Source organism: Pocillopora damicornis, chromosome 6, assembly GCF_964200805.1.
Source record: "Pocillopora damicornis chromosome 6, jaPocDami1.2, whole genome shotgun sequence".
Lineage (NCBI taxonomy): Eukaryota > Metazoa > Cnidaria > Anthozoa > Scleractinia > Pocilloporidae > Pocillopora > Pocillopora damicornis.
In genome coordinates, this window is record NC_142675.1 from 13,515,785 (window position 1) to 13,523,343 (window position 7,559).

Genomic DNA, 7,559 nt, shown 5'->3' on the forward strand with positions numbered 1-7,559 from the left:
TCCTCAAAACAACCCTGAGAGGGTGGCAACTAAGAGAACAGCTCAAACAATTTGCATGGTTCTTAGCATGATTCTGTTTTAGATGTGTTCAATCATTCTGCTGACTTCTTTAGTTTCCAGGCCATCGTTTCATAAAAAAAAAAAAAAAAAGGTGGCACTGTACAGTATGGAAGTATGACGGGGCCTTTCACACAAAATTAACCTCTAGACTTGACGAAAACTCATCGGCCAGTCTCCCAGTGTCCTTCTTCTTTACCAAAATCGTGCATAAAAAGCATGCTATTTCATGTTTCAGTGTAATGGGGAAAAAGACTTAGATGATGATCATGGTGGCATCCCTGGCCGACCCTGTATCTGGGTCTCTACCCATACAATATGGTACGCTCTGTCTTTCGTGTCTGCAGACATCCCTTAAACATTAAGAGAAATTGACATCGTTTAATCTACGTTAGCACTCAACTGATCAGGATCCTTGTAGATAGGTAATACTTTGCTTGTTTTACTCGCTATCTTAATTAAGATTTAAGAGTTATGTTAATTACTTTTTTTCAGGTTTCGACCACTCGGCCAAAACCAAAAGGAGCAGCAAACTGTCAATAGTAGATCTAAGTGGACCATCTAAACAAGTTGATTCAGTTTGACCAGTTTGTGGATGCGGTCCAGATGAACCGTTTAGCTAGTTTGACCATTTTACCCAGTTGTACACACTTGGTTAGTTAAAGCATTGTGTCCAAATGAACCACTTGCATCAATTCAGAGGTATTGGTCATTTTGTCCAATTGAGCAGTTCTAGCTCACCTAGACAGTTTGTGCATTTTGTCCAAATGTTTTAACCATTTTGATCTCTTGAACCAACTGAACCAATCAATTAGTTTATGCTTTTTGTCGAAGTGAACCTTTTTAGCTATTTTAAGCATTTTTAGCTCGGACAACCGATCTGAATAGTTTGTGCGTTTGTCCAGTTGAACCGTTTTAGCGGTTTTTACCGGTTGACTCTGTTTTACCAATTCGTTTTACGTTATTTCACAGTTTTATAGTGAGTTGAACTGATAAAGCTTGTTTTGTTTACGTTTTGAAGTTGAAGTTTTTCACCTTATTTGATGGTCTTGAGGACTCTGTTAGTTTTTGCAGTCTTAAGTTAGTTGACACTTTTGGAAAGTTGAAATTATTTAGTGCAGTTGAACCATTAGAACTAATTGAACCATTTCAACCAGACAAAGACCACAGACTACCCGAATCGGTTAAAGGAGTTTCAATGATTCAAAAGGCATAATTTAGCATTATCGGTTTAAATGATTTAAGTGGTGCAAACAAAGCGAAAATGGCGAAACACCTGAATCTAGCTGAATTAAATAAGCCGTCAAAATAGCCAGGTAACCCACAAGGGCCAAACTGCAGAAAATGTGCAAACTAGCTGAATTGGATCCGCTAACAACAAATGAAATCTCGTTCGACAATCTTAGCAGAAGCTAAAACTTAAATTCAGAATAGACCAATTTTTATTTAAAACTTGATATTTACTTATCACTGCCAAAATATGTAACCAATAATACACGTCATTGATAACTGACTGTAATATCTACTTGAATGTCCGCATTCAAATAAGGTCTCAGACATTACACGCTCTCCCCTAAAGACTACCGTCATCATTAGGTATTCACTTAGACCGATAAGAGGGACAATGTCACATTTCCAGATTTGCAGATCTCAAGAGAATATCACATGAGTGATTCGCTATGTAATCGCACATGTTGGAGACACTCAGTTGCATTTTTTACCAGAACTTCTCGCACCACGCCATCAGAGTCATGGAAGGCTTTTTGAAATAACGCTTTAGGTAGCCGCTTTCATGCTTGGAACTTGTTGGAATCTTTTAAATCGGAAGGCACTGAACATGGCTTGTGGCGTAAAAGGAGCATGCGGTTAGGGGTCAAGGCCTTGAGATTGTCGGGGGTCACTTGACACACAGGTGATCAGTTGACTTTTTAGGATCCTCTCTACTTCTGTCAACAAGGTTGTTATTGCCTTCTCATTGAGGAGGTGCTCATCAATCATAGCATGGAGAACCCTTCAAACAGAGCGAATGAGCCGCTCCAAGACACTTCCTCGGTGGCTCGCGGCTGGTGGATTAAACTACTACTAAATATTCTTCTGAAGAAGTTCGTTTCCGACTCTGTCTCGCTCCCAGGTCTTCAACCCATTGATTGCGTCGGTCTCAACTCCTCTGAAGTTTGTGTCGTTAACACCATAGATCAGCAATCATTTCAGACAATCTGATTTTGTCCCTTTTTTTCCATCCCAGAGAAATTTGAAAGGCAAATGGTTTATTTCTTTCAGCGATTGAAAACATGTACGTAATGAAGACAAAATGTAGACCAATTGAGATGCTGCCAACGTCCTTATGATATTAGTGTTTACAGGAAGCGTTAATCTCTTGTTTTGCCAATTGTTAGCAATAACTTTAAGTTCGTGAAACTTGTCTTCACAGTTTATTTTGGTTTTTTTCGTTTTGATCCGTACAAAACCAAACGCTTAAAGCCTTGCACTTTACCATGTGCATCTTGATGCGCCCTTCTAGCTCCTTCTTAATGTGCTCGTCCATCATGATCAAAAAGGTGGCGTTGGTCAACTCCGTCTTAGGCACACTGATGCCACTCCTTTCAGGCCTCACTTCCGATTTGCCAATTACAAAACTGTTGTGGATACTTCCTTCTTTGTAAACGAAGCACAGGTAGGTTATCGTTCCATGTGCATGCCCTTCAGAAGCATCTGCGAAGTGATGGAGTTCAGCTCTTTCTGCTTCTCCGAAGTGTCGAGGAGTAAAAGATGTACTTGGTAGCTGATGCCCACATGAAAATATTGAGAGAAAAGAACCTCGGAAAAGTTTACACCGCAAGTCTAATGGACTTCACAAGAAATCTGACAGATTCCAAACGAGTGTTATTTAGTATAAGACTACTTTAGGTGACAATGAAGATACGATTCTTATGCTGGTGAAAAAGCTACCTGAGGAGGGCTTGAAGTGAAAATGGACAGACATTACGAGGGACCTCATTTGTTCGAAAGGACAAGTTGACTTTTCCGATTTTGTGAATTTCATCCAGAAACGAGCTGATCGCTTAAGTAACCATTTGGGCCTGGAACTAAGATCGTCACCAACTCCGCATGAAAAGGAAAGAAGACATGCAAACAAAGGGAAATAAGATATTCCATTTAGAGCTACGGCCAAGGAAACAGAAAAACCTACTATTACTGACTCAGCTAACTTGAAGCGCTATCAATGTCCCGGACCTCATGTAATTTGGCAGTGTGACTTGCATCTTAAAGACTTGAATGCATCTTACGGGGGCACTCTTTCCTATCTGTAGTAGCCAGATGGGGATTGAACAAAGGACCCGAAGACCTTTCAGATGTTAGTTCATATCTTTGGAGTTACCTTGTTACCCAGGATTTGTGGTTACGTGTCAAGGCAAAGGAGTGCTGACAACAATGGTTTCTTATCGGAGAGTATTGATGCAGTCGCGAGGAACTTTTATGTCGATGACCTGCTCAAGTACTTTGAAACGACCGTTCAGACAATAGAAATTAGAAGAGCTTCATAGAACTCCATCACTTCGCAGATGCTTCTGAAGGGCATGCATATGAAACAATAACCTACCTATGCTTCGTTTACAAAGGAGGAAGTATCCACAACAGGTTTGTGATTGGCAAATCGGAAGTGAGGACTCAAAGGGGTGGTGTCAGTGTGCCTAAGATGGAGTTGACCGCTTTCACCTTTGTCAATCATGATGGAGAAGGTCATTAAGAAGGAGCTAGAAGAGCGCATCAAGATTCACATGGTAAAGTCAAGGCTTTACGAGTTTGGTTTTGTACCATCAAAATGAAGAAATGAAAATAAACTATGAAGACACGTTTCAAAAACTTGAATATATTCTTAACAATTGGCAAAACAAGATATTAACGCTTCCTAGAAACATTATAACTATAAGGAAGTTGGCTTCATCTCAATTGGTTTACATTTTGTCTTCATTACGCACACGTTTTCAATCGTTAAAAGAAATAAATGATTGTTTTTACAATTTCTCTGGGATGGTCAAATGATGGCTCGCTATGGCGATGGTGGTCAAAAAATTGTGGATATCATGGCATTCAATAAGTGTCTATAGTAAAGTATATTTTTGATGATTGTAAACCCAAAAAGAAAAAAATTGAGGGGGTTTGTTTCTTTCAAAATGAAGGGAAAAATAGGTTTTCTGGGGAACTTGGAAAGAAGAGACGCTACCAAACATGATATCGAAAAAGACTTCCCCCGAGAACTTATCGAAATCTGGGTGGACTTTAATTTCAGAGACTTTTTCCTCTCCAAACCCGACTTTTGTAGTAGTAGTATGATATGGAATAACGCGTTGGTCAGAATAGGCTTCTTTTTTCTTTTCTTTTTTTTTTTTTTTTTTTTTTTACAAACACTGGGTTGATGCTGGTGTACATGATATCAAAGATCTCGTTAACGATGATTTTAAGGTCTCTCTGCCTCTTTCCATGAATTTAATAAAGTGACTTCAGCCATTAGCAGCGCTATGAAGTCTTTTAATTTGAAAACGCCCGATGGAAAGGATCAGGGGTTTTCGGTGCAAAAACTGATCGCAATAACAAGCCGACTAAATTGAGCGTATCATATTTTAATACAAACAAATTCTACTGGCCCTTAGAAGAGTAAAGAAAGATGGGTAAGGGATTGTGGTCTTGGAGTTGTGGAGGATTTGAGGTGGACATCGATATATTTACTACCAAGGTTGGGTACGCTCAGTACTAAGATAAGGGACTTCCAGTTCAAATTTCTCCACACACGTAAATCAACGAATTCCTTTCTCTCAAAGAACGGGAATTTCAGAGACTAATCTCTCTTACTTGTGCCAAACAGACAAGTGTAAAACAGCAATTTCGCAGTTTTAACAATTGCGAAGAATACAGCTTGTCAGCGCATGTCTTTGAGTTGAACTCCTTAACTTAATTTGACCCCATCTAAACAATTTCAATCAATTTGGCAATTTTGCGGATATTGTGCTGATCTACCGTTTGGCTAATTTGACCATTTCAACCAGTTGTATCAACTTGCTTAGTTACAGCATTATGTCCAAATGAACCGTTTTGGCCATTTTGCTCTCTTGAACCAGTTGTACCAATTTAGCTGTATTGGTCTTTTTGTCGAGTTGAACCGTTTTAGCTCATCTACTTAGATTGTGCATTTTGCCTAAATAATTTGGTTTGGCTTTTTTGATCCCTTGACCCAAGTGAACCAATTCAGTTAGTTAATGCATTTTGTCCAAGTGAACCTTTTTAGCTATTTGAAGTAATTTAACTAGTTGAACCAATTTTGCTAGTTTGTGCATTTGTTTATTCGAACCGTTTCAGCGTTTTTAACCGTTTTAAACAGTTGAACCAATTCCGTTAGTTTGTGCATGTATCTACTTCAATCGCTTTACGTAAAAAGGCGGTCCTAGTTACTTGAACTAATAAAGCTCGTTTGTTGATGTTTTGGAGTTGATGTTCTTAAGCGCTTGGTTAATTTGTGCAGTTTCAAATTAGTTGACCGTTTTGGGAAGCTGAATTAGTTAGTGCGGTTGAACCATTAGAGATAACTTAACATTTCAACCAGACAAGGAGCATAGACTAGCCGAATCGGTTTAAGGAGTTTCAACGTTAAGAGAAGCAAAACAGTGTAATTGTACAATTTGCACAATAAAGTTCAATTGGACTAAATACTTAAAATAATGTAGGTCGCTAAGAACTGCTAATATGGACAAAGACCATCATTTAGCTATATTGGTTGAAATTATTTGAATGACCGAAAAAGCGAAAATATCAAGAAATCTGAATCTCGCTTGCTTGAATAAACCGTAAAAATGGTCAGGTAACCAACAAGGGCGAAACAGAAGAAATTGTGCAAACTAGCTGAATTGGTTCCAGGGGTTTCATGGATGACCAGTGTAAAAGGTCGAACTGCATATGCTGGACATTAAAGGCTAATTGGTTCAACTAGTTTAAAGGTCAATCTAGTGAGGTTAGTAAAACTGCACAAATTTCACAATCTATCCTTATTGATTGAATTAACTAGTCCATCTAGCTTAAATTGACGAACTGGAGAAGCTAAATAACTAGCAATAGCGGTCTTTCTTAACTGGTTAAAGGAGTTTACATTATAATCAATCGCACAAACTGCATGAGTAGATAAAACGGTTCATCAAAAAATTGTATATAATTCACAAACATGGTGTGTTTCGACAGAATGTATAACTAGGATAATTGTTTTAATTGGTAAATTGGTTAAACTTGGAACTGGCGGTGACACTTTAACAAGTCAAACTGAACGGTTGAACTGAATAAATAGTCAAACTACATGGATATACGTGTTTCTCATCTCGCTCCAATTTCTGAATACATTTGCAACCATCGTCAGTACAATGAGAAGTTGTACGTAGAGGACTGTCCTAATCTTCCATTGAGTGATCCGAAGGAATAACTTGACGTTTTGGGTGGCCTTATATTGTAGTGCATTGAACGACATGCACCGCTAAAACGTATCACGCCATCTTGTCCTCCAGCTCCATTGTTATAAAAAGATGAAATACGGCAGACCAAGCTACTGAAGACAAATTTTGGTTTGAAGCCGAAACTTAAGCTCAAGAGATGTGCCAAAAGTTCCGTGATGTGCCTAACTTTCTAAAGAAAGAAGTAGGTGAAGCTTGTCAAATTTTATCAACAAACCTCTTTATCTAAGGATGTCATCGAAATATGGGAAGTTATTTACCGTATTCTGCACCAAAACCCGACACTTTTTCTTTATATGGCCTTTCTTCTCTAAAAACTACAAGACACTTATTTACAATTAAGTGGTTAAGTTTGTTAAAAAAAAAAATTCGCTATTTCAGGATTTAGGGAAGGCCACTTTACAACATCTGTCCTATTAAGTATATGTAATGAGTAAGAGCGAACGCACTCTGCTCGTCGTAGCTGGCTTCACGTAGGCCTTTGACACTGTAATGTATAGATCTGTCCCGGAGAAAGAAAAGGCTCCTGAATTGTCAAGGTCTTATCTTTAATGGACAGTCAACTGCTTGCGTGGATAGGGAGCAGGTTCTTCAGATTGTATCAAGTTTAATCAACTCTTTTTAATGACCTTCTAGAATTTGATAAAAAAAAATGGCATAGATAACCTTTAAGTTTGATGTAATTTTTGCATTACATTTTTGGATGGGTATACTTATTTTATCAATCTTTTGTTCTTAGTTTCTTTCTTAGAAGATGTAGTTATTTTTGGTAAAAATAACATTTGCCTTTTTTTGCGGATGTATTTTGCGGATGACAAGCTACTTTCAAGAAATGCTGAATAGAGCCATTATTTTTCTCATCATTATTACTTGAACCAACTTAGTTTTTGCATTCTGTCCATGCAATGTGTTAAACCTAATTGGAATTCGGACAGTAAAGTATATATTTCAGTGAGTCACTTACAACGTGTACCACTGGTGACGATAAGGTATCAAGTTTTCGAGAGCACA